The following is a 13,441-nucleotide window of genomic DNA, read 5'->3' on the forward strand; positions in this document are numbered from 1 at the left end:
CGGGAGCCCAGCCTGGCAGGACTGTGGACGTCTGGCCTCCACAATGGGACGGGACTCACTTCTGTTGCTCTAAGCTGCCTGGTTTGGGGTGAATTTGTCACAGCAGTCACAGGAAACACACACACCACGTTGGGGATGGCGTCGCGGTCAGAGCAGTCCGTAAGCCAAGAGGTTCTCAAGGAGGCTTTTTGTGAAGAAGAAAAATCCTGCCTTTGGTTCCTTGTAGCAGTGCTACTGGTATGTTTTATTTTCCTCTATAAACTCTAATCCCCTGTTTTATTAATCTGCCCGAGGAAAGAAAGGGCCTGCTTCTGTCGTCCTCCCTTGAAGAAATTGACTGTCATGGGCAAGGGGCGTGCTTCCTAAACCAACGTTGAGAACCTTTCCATTCTTTTCCTTATGTTTCCCCTACTCCAGCGCCCAGACCAAGGTGTCCGATCCACATGTACTGTATCGATCCATGTCCTGAAGCTGATTTTGCCACCTTAAGCCCTGTCAGCTCTCTCTCTCAGCACCGAGGGAAGGGTGTACATCCCTCCTCCTATTATCTTACTTACCTCCGCAGAAACTCTCTAAATCTTCTCTCAGCCTTAGCAGATCTTTGGTTTACAGGAAGCACGGCAGGTCTGAGTGATCAATATGCTCATTTGTGAGGTCCCCAAACATCAGATTTTTCAGTTAGCCAACACGCAAGATAAATATTTTAACTAGCATTTTTATTTCCCATCCAGGCCAAGGGACAAGTTAGGAAAGTTCTATTCTACGTACGTAGCTGAGGAAGTGTGGAAGGGCAAGTGGGTGCCGTGGTTTTGAAGGCAGCCTGTCAGTCATGGTGATTGAAACATAACCCCGTTGGCTTCCACAAGCATAATAAAATGCTTTGCAAAAGGCTATCGAATTGTAGGATGTAATAAAGTTTGCTTAGCTGCATTTCCAAGGCCCAGGGCCCTGAAGCATGAGGCCCGTTTCCTTATGCCTGGGGATTTGTTCCTCTTCCTTCCGTGCCTGGAAATGACAGGACATAAAACCAGACATTTAGTGAGAACAAATAGCATTTTAAAAATCATGGCAATAAACACAAGGTAAGTTTGCTCACTGCCGCTCTCTCAGATGGCCCTTAAGATGCTGCTTGGAGCCGCACAGATGCAGGTATATGACGGGGTGTGGGCGGACTCCAGCCCTGCTAAGGCCGTGCTCCCTGGATCCCCACCTGCTCCACGTGTTCTGTCCACAGCCCAGGCCCCAGGGGTCAGCTGCACAGTCTCTTAATTTGCTTTCTGGACACACATCTCACATAGCAAATGAACTAAATTCAGACCTTGACTTAGGTAAGAAGAGACTCCCAAGCGGAGCCTGTATCACAAGCTTCACCAGGAAGCTTGTTGAAAACACAGATTTCCCCAGTCTGTCCTCCACATTCTGAATTAGCAGATGCGGAGAGAAGGCCAAGAATCTGTGCTTGTTAACAAGTTCTCCATATGAGTCCAAGGCACCTGCCCCTGGACTGGGGAATTCTTGAGCTCGTACATCTGTAGTGTGCGGAATCAGCTTTGCTGCAAGGCAAGTTACCTGAAGGATTTAGGCTGGGCCTAATGCAAATAAGGAATACTTATAAAGAAGGAAAGTTGGAGGAAGCCCTCTCATCTTATTCCTAGGTCACAGAAATGCATTTCACAGCTCTGACACTCTCTTCACCCCGGAGGAGAACTTGTTGGAGCCTCGGCTTCTGGGCATTAGTTACTGCGATTAGTAACATGGGTATTACATGGAAGGACTGATGCTGAAGCTGAAACTCCGATACTTTGGCCACCTGATGCGAAGAGCTGACTCATCTGAAAAGACCCTGATGCTGGGAAAGATTGAGGGCAGGAGGAGAAGGGGACGACAGAGGGTGAGATGGTTGGATGGCATCACTGATTCAATGGACATGAGTCTGAGGGAACTCTGGGAGTTGGTGATGGACAGGGAGGCCTGGCATGCTGCAGTCCATGGGGTCGCAAAGAGTCAGACACGACTGAGCGACTGAACTGAACATGGGTGTGGTCAAGAGTCAGACTAGCTGGGACTGCTTGCTTGAAGGAGGTTGGAAAGGGCAGACCATTCCAGAAAACAGAAATTTAAATAAGAAGGGAAGAAAGAGGAGAATTTTACAGCCTAGATTCCATAGTCTGAGGGAGGTTGAAAGAAAGGGCTCTTAGGACATGTTGGGGCAGCTACCACAGATGTGGTAGATGAAGAGATTTTGAGAAACATTTTTTCAGATGTACAAAGAGACTTCCCCTTTGGGGTTTTCCAGAGACCTGAGTGGAGATTTACACAGCTTTTCGTTTCCTGTTTGCTATTTATGGCTTTGAGTGCCACCCGTGGGAGGCCTAGGTGCAAAAGCCCGGCTGCCCCCCAGCTCCAGCATGTACTTCAAGGATATGCTCAATACCGGCCCATTCAACCCACCAGAGAGGACACACAGGCGCCCACTTCAGCCTCATGGAGTGAGATGTTAGTGGGTCCAGCGCTATACGTTTCCTGCAAGTTCGTAAGAGGGGCAGAGAGCAAAGGGCAGGCAGGGCATTCCTTTGGAATTACATCCGCTCCCTTCTGGGATCCAGAACACAGCAGCACAATCACTTCTGCTTCGGCCTTCATGTTTTAGCTCAGGGTACACTCACCGCCTCCTCAAGTCCTGATGTCTGTGAGTGAGGCAGGTACCCATCCATTTGCACCCTTCCCGACCCCGCAGAAAGGGGCCTGTCTCCCTGTTGTCTGACACTTGGATCCTCCCCAGTGGTTCCCAGCGCCACCCATCTCGCCAGGACACACTGGTCATCTCCCGGCCATTCATCATCACCCTGGTCCTTGAACAATGATTGACTTAGAGTCAGAGGCACCTGTGCAGGCCTGGAAATGGATGTATGTGCCCTTTCTCTTCCTCCGCCTCGCCTGTCCAAGGCAGATTTATGTCCTAGAAGTTTCCCTCGGTTTTATTTTTGGTCTCTTGAACATCGCGGCCCCATGTTATTTCCTTTGCCCGCCCTTCCCAGCACCAGCCCTGTGATTGCTGCCTGTCCCTGGATGGCCGCGTCGGTTCCCGAGCAGGCTTCCTGTCCGTCCACTTCCGATGCCTCCTGCATCATACCCTGCTCACAGACGCGGCGTTCACGCCATCTGCCTGGCTGCCTGAGGCTCTGTCTTCAGCAGCTCCTTGTCTCCTCCTCGTCTGGAAGCTCGTGGGGCACAGAGACCACCTCTCAAGCCAGAGACAGCGACTGAGCAGGCTGAACTTTGAGACGTGGGGCGTGTCTTTTCCTGGCTGTGCGTCTCCAGGCGGCATGACGCGTGCGTGGTGGGGTGATGGGGAGGAATGCGGGGGAACACCAGGTGCTCAGGGCAGTGCTGGCACGTCGGGTGGACCCGCCGCTGTGAGCCTCAGTCGTCCTCACCGCTGTGCATGCTCTGGATGGAGCTGCGGGTCAGGACCACCAGGCAGCAGGGACCCAGGAAAAGTCAAAGCAAGTGGAAGTCAGCGCTCAGATACGCAGGAACTCAGCCTCATTGTCGAAGAGGGTGCCATCCTCTGGTCGGACCTCACACATCAGCGCCCTTTGTGTCTCCACACCTTTAGACGGTGATGTTTTTAGTGTTTATATGGGCATATCAACAAATGTGTATACTGAAGTGTGAGGAAGGTTCTTGGGAGAGTGCAGACAGGTGAATGATGAGATCCTCAGAGTGCTCCCGACTCCTTTGGGGAACCACCACACCCAGGAGGAGGCAAGACAGCAGGTCATCAGGTACCAGGTGAGCAGTCCAGAAAACGGGGGCTTCTGGAGTTCTGAGAACAGGAGCCCAGAATATCTGAAATTTGACTGATCTCCCCCTGAATACATGCCTTTCAAATATTTCTGTGCTCCTAAGAAGCACAGGGCAGATGAGCTGAGACTGTCCCCTCCCCAACAAGGAGGAGGAAGCGGTGACATCACCAAGGTCAGAGCAGGGCTTGGTTTTGCAAAGCAGGGAGTGGAGGCAGAAGGGAGGCCCCGTGGCCCTGGATGGTAGAAGAGATCTTTGGGGAGGGGACCTTTGAATTAGGAAGGGAAGTAAACTAGTCTGATGGAGAAAATCTAAATAAGTGTATATGTATGTAATTTATTTCTTTATTTTTGGCTTTGCTGGGTCTTCTTGCTGCAAGAGCTTTTCTTTGCTTGTGGTGTATGGGCTTCCTGTTGCTGTGGCTTCTCTCGCTGTGAAGCAGAGGCTTTGAACACAGGTCCAGTAGCTGGGGCGCATGGGCTTAGTCGCTACATGGCGTGTGAGATCTTCCCAGAGAAGGGATCGAAGCCACATCTCCTGCATCGGCAGGCGGATTCTTCACCACCAAGCCACCAGGGAAGCCCTCAATTAGGTTTTGAGTAAGACCTGCTGTGGGCTCTTCACCCATCTCTCCCTGAAAGCTTCAGGAGAGTCTCTAGAATCCATCTGCAGTTTGTTGTCATGACTGAGTGAGTACAGGGTGAGTGCAGGGGGTCAAGGGATCCCAGCTGGGGTCGGAATGAATCACTCCTGACTTCCCCTTAGTGTGTGGGAGTCACCAGGCTCCATAAAGTCTCTCTTCACACACAAACAAAAAGGGCAGAATCCTTTGTTTTAAACAGATCCAACCTCTGTGTGTGTGTGTTCAAGTCAACCTAGTCTTACTGTGTCAGTAAAGGAGGCTCCTCCCTCTTGACTCCATCCCTCCTGCATCCTAGAGGACCAAGGGAGACGGGCCTTCTGCTTTGAAACTAAGAGAACAGGTCACTATCTCTCTTTCTAAAGAGGAACCTGGATGGGAGCTGCCCCCAGGTGACCTAACTGGTTGTCTTGGTTCATTGTTCAGTCACTGAGTTGTGTCCTACTCTTTGTGACCCCATGAACTGCAGCAAGGCAGACTTCCCTGTCCTTCACCATCTCCTGGAGCTTGCTCAAACTCATGTACATTGAGTCGGTGATGACACCTAACCATCTCATCCTCTGTCATCCCCTTCTCCTGCCTTCAGTGTTTCCCAGCATCAGGGTCTCTTCCAGTGAGTTGGCTCTTCACATCAGGTGGCCAAAGTATTGAACTTTCAGCTTCAGTCCTTCCAATGAATATTCAGGGTTGATCTCCTTTAGGATTGACCAGTTTCATCTCTGTGCTATCCAAGGGTGTCTCAAGAGTCTTCTCCAGCACCACAGTTTGAAACCATCAATTCTTCGGTGCTCAGCCTTCTTTATGGTCCAACCCTTACATCCATACATGACTACTGGAAAAACCATGGTGATTTAGGTTTAGTTGCTAAGTCATGTCCTACTTTTGTGATCCCATGGACTGTAGCCTGCCATGCTCCTTTGTCCATGGGATTCTCCAGGTGAGAATACTGGAGTGGGTTGCCATTTTGGCTTTGACTATATGGACCTTTTTAGGCAAGATGATGCCTCTGGTTTTTAATATGCAGTGTAAGTTTGTCATAGCTTTTCTTTCAAGGAGCAAGAGTCTTTTAATTTCATTCTAACTGGGTGAAGTGTGAAGGGAACATTTGGGACCATAAAAATGCAATCCGCTGTCATCTTTCTCTAGGATACTGTTTCTCACCTGTGCTACTCTGTGAGAATGCCCTGGGGCATTCACAGAGGTCTAAACACTGCCAGGCCTCCCCTCCACCCTCAGAGACTCTGATCTAACCATCTAGAGTGTGGCCTAGTTCTCTGGCAGGGCATTACTGGGCATGAAGTCTTCAGGCCAGTTCCAAAGTGTGCTCCCAATAGAATGCTCTGAAAGCCCCAAAGCAATGTAGGTACTGGAGACACGTTTCAGGAGGCTTCCGTGGCAAATATTCAGCCTCTACTCTGGTGTCCGTCCTCTGCTTTCTTAGCAAAGCCACATGTGCAGGGCAAGTGTTGCCCATCAAAAGTAATGCCTCTTGCCTCAAAGAATGAATGAATGAACTCGTTTTCCTTCCTACCCAAAGCTGACACAGAAATGGTTTTAAAACAAAGACAAATATTGTATATTAACACCTGTGTGTGGAATCTAGAAAAATCGTCCTGATGAGCCTAATTGCAGGGCAGCAATGGAGATGCAGGCATAGAGGATAGACTTGCAGACACAGTGTGGGAAGGAGAGGCTGGGACGAATGGAGAGAGAAGCATGGAAATATACCTTACCCTGTGTAACACAGATCGCCAGTGGGAATGTTGCTCTGTGATACAGGGAGCTCAACCCAGAGCTCTGTGACTCCCTAGGGGGTGGGATGGGGTGGGAAATGGGAGGGAGGTTTAAGAGGGAGGGGACATATATACCTGTGGCGGATTCATGTTGATGTATGGCAGAAACCAGCACAACACTGTAAAGCAAATATCTTGCAATAAACAACAACAACAACAAAATATCTATACTCACACACAAAACAAAGCCATGAGAAGCTAACATAAAATTCCTCTGTAACAGCTCTCTGTTATAAAAGTAACCCTTGGTTTATAGAAGGCCTGTGTACAGGGCAGACAGGCGTGGACAGTCATTCCACTCATACTGAAAACAAGGGGAGCAACTTTCTAAGGGCAGGCACCCCTGACCCCTGCTTCTCAGATTTTTTCTTAATAAACTTGGTCTGAGAAATTGGACCACAAGAGCCGCTGGTGGCAATCTCTTACAGCGTGTAGGTAAAGAAGAAGCTGGGGGAGAAGGGACAAGGATCAGAGAGCAGCTCTGATTAGCAACTGAGGTGATGCAATTGTCCTTCTGCCTGGAGGCAGGAAGGGGTTACTCCATCCAAGTGCAGGCGCTGGAAACCCAGTGATGTGGGGATGGACTCGAGAGAGCAGGGCAATTCCAGCACATTTTCTCACTCAAAATTGTCCCTCTGCAGATTAATAACAGCTTCCTACTTCTAGAGGGTGTTAATGAACTTCCCTTTAAACAGGGTGCGGGGAGGTCTGTTTCCGGAAGGGGGTACAGAAAGCAGCCTGGGTGCCACGTGGCAAGCCCCCTCAGGAGGGGAGGCGCAGACCTCTCTCTGCCCTGCGGCGAGGCCAGGCCACCCCCGGGCTGAGTGGCCACAGGTCCAGCGTTGTCACTTTGCTCTCTGAAGGGATAAGTCAAACCCCAAGGACAGTGAATATGCAGGAAACACGGTGCCAGCGCTCGAGGCTGTGTGACTGTGCAGCCCCGCAGGGCTGGTCACCGCTCTGATCCCATCCTGCTGTGGCAAACGAGACTACACCCACTTCCAGGCTGGGGGAACCCCCCGCCCCAGGCAACTCTTGCTACACCCTGGGCAGGTTCTCATGTCCCACTTGAAGGTAGTAAGGCTTTTCTCTCCCCTCTTTGGTCCACAGACATCACCTCCTTGTATCTGTGCCTTGAAAAGGCTCTCCCTAAAAGGCTTTCTCATCCAGACAGAGTTTATGAAGAACCAGTTTCTTTATTTGTCTCTAAATCTGCAGCTTGATATTACCTTTCCCCAAGACTCAAGTCGAAATGAAAAAGGATTACTTTATATTTACTTCCATCTTTCATGAAAGAAACTAATTTTGAGAAAGTCCCTACAATGTGAAACACATTCCCTCCCTTCAAACCCTCTGAGGGGCAGAGGCGAAGCTAGGAGGCCTGCGTGCTGTTTCATTTCCTCTGTCTGGCAGGCACCGCTTCTCATCGTGCTTTTGAGGGTCACCTTCCTTCAGCACTCTCCTCCACTCCAGTTGTGCACTCCTGTTAGAAGAGAATTTTCAAGCCGAGCATGGAGCAGGACACCTTGGGTAATGAATGGCTCTGAGGGTTTGCTGAGTGTGTTATTTAATTAGTGGCACTTGCGTCTGGAGTGTCTACAACTCCATAGTTGAATAAAAGGTGTATTTGCTGAGGGATTACAGACAAACACTCAAGAACTGTCACAGTGAGAATCTGTCGGGGTTCAGCACATTTAACAGACTAATGGGGTTATTATTATTTTTTTCCCTTTCCACACTTTAAAAGGTACTGAGGTTGACAGAACTCTTTCCCCTTTGCCTTGTGTGTGAGCTGAGATTACAATCTAAAAAAAAATCCTTAGGCGAATGGATAAAAGTCTATAACCTGAAGCAGAGCCTCTCACCAAAAACAGAGATGACGTGTTTAATGTTGTATTGCTGAGAAACTGATAGTCAAATAGGTTATGGTTTACCTGTTACTCATAAAGAACTGAATTGCATGCAAGTTGTATATGGCACCCAAAGAGCAAGGGTTCCAAACCCTTGAAGAAGACACCACTGCCGGGTGTAGAGAACAGAGGCCGTTGCCCACTACCCTGCGTCTCCTGAGGGTCTGGTGCTGAGATTAGAATGCAGATGGTGAGAAGACAAAGAGGACGCAGCCCAGACAGAGGCACCGGCCGCCCGCACGGGGGCATCTGTGTGGCCCCTCCGCGGTGTATGTTCAGACGGACTGTAAATACAAAGGGTTGAGTTGTAATCCTGTGTGCACCTGGGCAGCTGATATCCGATCTCCAGGCCACGGTCTCTTCCTTTGTAAAACAACAGGTTGAATTATATGTTCTTTAAAGTCCCTTCCAGCCCAAAGATGCAGTCGCTGATTTTTCTCAGTAGGGAGAAGGAAGCTTTCTGCGCCTCTGATAGAGCTGATCGCTCACTTTGGGGATGTAAGGGCCATTCAGTCCAGGACTAGACCCCCTGAGTGTGGGAGGGCATATGCAGGGCCCCCTACATGAGGGCTAGAAGGCTCAGCTCTACTCCAGAGCTCAACAGGATGGTCCAGGGGATGAGGCCTCAGCCTGGGGCCTGTCTCCCCCGCTCTGTCCCTCCCACTGCAGACCTCGCCACCCTGGCAGACAGTGGGGACAGAGGCTCAGGAGGCTCAACTGGAGCGAGGTGAGGGGCCCCAAGGCTGCTCTTTCCTGGGTGGGAGGGAAACCCATCCATCCAGGGTGTCAGCTGGCCAGCTGCTGTGCTCAGGGGTGTGCAGGCCTGCGTGTGGAAAACTCCTTTCATCTTTCCATAAGTCCCGTGGGGTGGATATCAGAGCCCCAGTTTACAGCTGGAACGAGGTCACACAGTAAGTGGGACTGGACCCAGACCCGCCTAACTGCAGAGATCAGCCCCTTCTCAACACTGCAGTGTCCAGCGTGGTGGCAGCAACGAGCCCTGACAGACGCGGCTCGTCCGAGTGGAGGCTGGGGAAACAGTAAGATGTCTACTGGCCTTCGAAGACTGGCTCTAAGCAAAGAACATGATGCACCACATTTTTTTATACTTATATAATTTTCATATTATGATTTTTTATATTATTAAGACAGTGAAATGATAATATTTGGATATATGGGGTAAATGTATTAACACTAATTTGTCCTTAATCTCGGAGAAGGAAATGGCAACCCACTCCAGTATTCTTGCCTAGAGAATCCTGTGGATGGAGGAGCCTGATGGGCTGCTGTCCACAGGGCCACAGAGTCGGACACGACTGAAGCGACTTAGCATGCATGCATGCACTGGAGAAGGAAATGGCAACCCACTTCAGTGTTCTTGCCTGGAGAATCCTGTGGATGGAGGAACCTGATGGGCTGCTGTCCATAGGGCCACACAGAGTCGGACACGACTGAAGTGACTTTGCATGCGCTGGAGAAGGAAATGGCAACCCACTCCAGTATTCTTGCCTGGAGAATCCCAGGGACGGCAGAGCCTGGTGGGCTGCCATCTATGGGGTCGCACAGGGTTCGACACGACTGAAGCAACTTAGCAGCAGCAGCAGTCCTTAATCTGGCTTCTGGAAAATGTCAAAGGACATGTATAGCTCACATTCTCATCCTGTTGGTCAGCACGGCTCTGAGACAGTAGCCCAGGGCCCAGGCTCTGGAAACACGGGGAAGCTGGTCAGGGGGCAAGGGGAGACCTGGGAATGTCTACAGAGTTGATTTAGTATTTAAGCACCTGGGCTCTGCACTCAAGTTAGGCCTCGGACTTATTAGGTGTGTTTTCTTTATCAAATTACTTTGCCCCTCTGGGCCTCAGTTCCATCATCTACAAAACAGGAAAATAGCATCTATGTCACAGAATTGTTATAAGGACTAAAGATGATACAGGTGAAGCACTTAGCATAGTACCTGGCCCAGAGAAAGGTCTAGAACTACAGAACCATTGTCACTCATTCATTCCCTCGGTGTTTCTGAGCACCCGTGAGATGCCAGGGGCTGTTCTGAATGCCAGAGAGAATGGCCCTGTCCTCAGACACTTGCTTGCTAGTGGAAGACACAGACAAACAAATGAGTCTATAATATGATGACAGGTGGCGCTGAGCACTATGAAGAAAAATGAGGCAAGTTTAAGGAGGAAACGGGGCTCTACTTGAGATTGGGCACTTGAGGAAGGCCTTTCTGAGTGGGTGGACATTTGAGTTGAGTACTGTATGGAAGAAGGAAAGAAAAGAATTCCAGGCATGGGGGCCAAAAAATGCCAGGGCCCTAAGGTGGGAGCTTCTGTGATATAACCTCATAAAAGCAAGGAAGCCGGAAAGCTGGAAGCAAGAGCTGGGGGAGAGCTGGGGCCATGAGACTGGATTTTATCCCAAACCACTGGCTATGGCCTCTACGGCCCACTGTGATCAGGCCTGGCGGGCTTTACAAAGTACGGGGAAGGGACGTGATCCGATGGCCCATGAAAAGGACTGCAGTCTTAACAGATTTATTATTTTAATATGTTCATTATTTTTTTATGACCTTGGGTGAGTTTGAGGGTTTGTTGTTGTAGTTTTAGTCGCTAAGTCATGTCCCATTCTTTTGTGTCCCCATGGACCACCATCCACCAGGCTCCTCTGTCCATGGGATTCCCCAGGCAAGAATACTGGAGTGAGTTGCCATTTCCTTCTCCAGAGGCTCTTCCTGGCTCTGGCAAGAATACTGGAGTGAGTTGCCATTTCCTTCTCCAGAGGATCTTCCTGGCTCTGGCTGCATTGGCAGGTGGATTCTTTACCGCTGAGCACCATGGGAACCCCGATTGAGGGTATAGATGTGCATTTTAAGAGTCATAGTCGACAGTTAAAATAAGATAGTCTATATAAAGAAGGTATATTTTTAACTGCAGTATCATGAAACCTCACCCCTAATGAGAGGAGTTCTTAGGCTTTACTGAACATAATTTTCTGTTAAATTCTTACACTACTTTTCATTTCCATTAAGTATCATTCTTTTGAAAGAGTAAAGAAGTAAAAATTAACCACAAACAATATCTTCAAACTTAAAAAAAGAAAAACCAACTGGTCAACTGCCCCAATAGATAACAGATCCTTAAAAAGAGAGTAATAAAGCAAACCCTTGATAGGGATGTCACAGATAAATGCTGATGCACTTCACGGCACATATTCCTTGTTCAAATTGATAACTCTGGAATCTGCAGGAGTCACAGAGAGATAAGAGAGGGCGCAGAGTTCTGAGAGGATCCCTGAGCGGCCCAGACTGGCATTCTGCCTCTTAGAATGCTCCCCTTTCCCATAGCTCTCCGTGACTCTGGCTTATCATTTCTAATTAAAAAAAAAAATGACTCTTGCAATATCATGGGCTTTCATTTCTCCAAAACAATACCACCCCATCAGTTTGCAGCTCAGAATGGCCACAGTTCTATACTATATTTTTTGGAGCCTCACTGGAATTTGGTATGGAGCGCTAGCAGAGGAAAATTGCTAAGAACATCTAATTACATTCTAAGTCATTTTTTTGGCCTGTCTTAAAGGAATGAAAATGATCTGCCGGTTTTTATAGCCCTTCTTGACCTAAAGATATCTGCTGGCGGAAAGAGAATCCTCAACTGGGCTCTTTTAATGCTTTAATTATTACGTGATCTATCATCTTATGCACTGACTTGCACACTTGGAAAAATCTCTTAAAGATGCATTAAAATTGATTGGCTAATCCTAGACCATGGGGGTGGCTCTTGGAGGGCATGTAATTGTCTGTGGGCATGGGAGGTGAGACAGGATTGACACCAAGTCAACTACATCACGATGGGATAAGGCAGGGAAATGGATTTGGCCCCAGGTAGGGTTGACACTGCACTGCTGACTTGCTCAGAGTGCAGTCACATGCGCTCTCAGTTGCTGCCAGAATTCCTCTCCTCAGTTTATCTTTTGGCTCTCTTTCCTCTGGAGGCTTCTCCTGCATTGCTTTTCCAAATGAGGAGCAAGATGACTGCCAGAAGCCTGAAGTCTAGTCCATGTCACCCCTGAGTCCACACACCACATGGCAGAGAAGCTACCTTGGCTAACTGGTCAAGCACAGCACCTACAGCTGTGCTTTCTGGATGAGATTAGCAGTACCGAGCCCCATGTCTGCTACACCTGTCCTATTTTCTGCTTGACCCTCTCAACAGTTTTCTAAGTGTTTTGAAATCCAAGGGCTAATTACAGATCCTTGGTGAAAACCCCCTAAGGTAAGGTAAGGTGAAGTCGCTCAGTCGTGTCCGACTCTTTGCGACCCCGTGGACTGTAATCTACTAGGCTTCTCCATCCATGGGATTCTCCAGGCAAGAATACTGGAGCGGATTGCCACTGCCTTCTCCAGGGGATCTTCCCGACCCAGGGATCGAACCCCAGTCTCCTGCATTGGAGGCAGACGCTATAACCTCTGAGCCGCCAGGAAAACCCCCTATCTCTAAAGAAAACTCGAAACTGAAGGTCTTGAATGGAGCCCTTGGGAGTCCTCACTGATCCCAAGAATACAGCATGTTGTGCATTATGGTCCAGGGTTGAGAAACTGTGATCCACTCTCTTCATCAAATGCAGTTGTATCTTCCAGGCAAATATTCAGCCCATAATTGTTGTTGCCAAGGGAACCAGGGCACCACTGTCTCTTTGGCAGGGTGGTTGTGATAAGTGGATAAAGTGACCTACAAAGCCCCCAGCACAGAAATCACCGAATACTGGTACTTTTCCTGAAGTTAGTGAGGAAGCAAGAGTACGCTATATGCATCTCGGCTTCGTCGTACAACTCCTGTGTTTAGTTAGCTTGAGTTTACGCAGGGGAGGACATTTCTATACAGAGAACCACCAATTTTAGTGTAAAGGTAAGAGTGGGCTCCAGAGTCAGACGGCCTGGGTGGCCCTAACTCTCCATGTATAACCTGGGAGTCCTGGGAAAAGTCCCAGAGCAACCTTAAGCTTCAGTTTCTACATCTGAACACTGGGACCGTCCTAGAGGATGGCTGTGGGATTTCACTGAGATAAAACCTGTGAAGTGCTTCGTATAACTTGCCCATAATGAGATCACCATAGTGGTATCCTCAAGGATCATGAACAATGAAGCATCGTCTGTGCTGGTTTTTCCTGCTCAGCTCCTGAAATGATGATTTTCTAGGCTAGTGTGGTCCCTTCAAGTCTGGGAGGGTGGCCAAGAGGAGAATGGACTCAGATGCAGGAATGTAACTGAATGTAGGGTCTGGCTGCTGGCTG

At 49.1% G+C, this 13,441-nt stretch overlaps 1 protein-coding gene across 5 annotated transcripts in view; it reads right to left on the minus strand.

The window, feature by feature from the left end:
* Window positions 1-857: 857 nt before the first annotated feature.
* FHIT (fragile histidine triad diadenosine triphosphatase) overlaps window positions 858-13,441 on the minus strand; it is a 1,562,042-nt gene continuing 1,549,458 nt past the window's right edge. For all 5 annotated transcript variants that reach the window (XM_052643387.1, XM_052643354.1, XM_052643365.1 and 2 more), the window contains one exon: window positions 858-1,005. The gene's annotated coding sequence lies outside the window, so the exon portion shown is untranslated. The remainder of the gene's footprint in view (window positions 1,006-13,441) is intronic.

This window comes from Budorcas taxicolor, chromosome 1, assembly GCF_023091745.1.
Source record: "Budorcas taxicolor isolate Tak-1 chromosome 1, Takin1.1, whole genome shotgun sequence".
NCBI lineage: Eukaryota > Metazoa > Chordata > Mammalia > Artiodactyla > Bovidae > Budorcas > Budorcas taxicolor.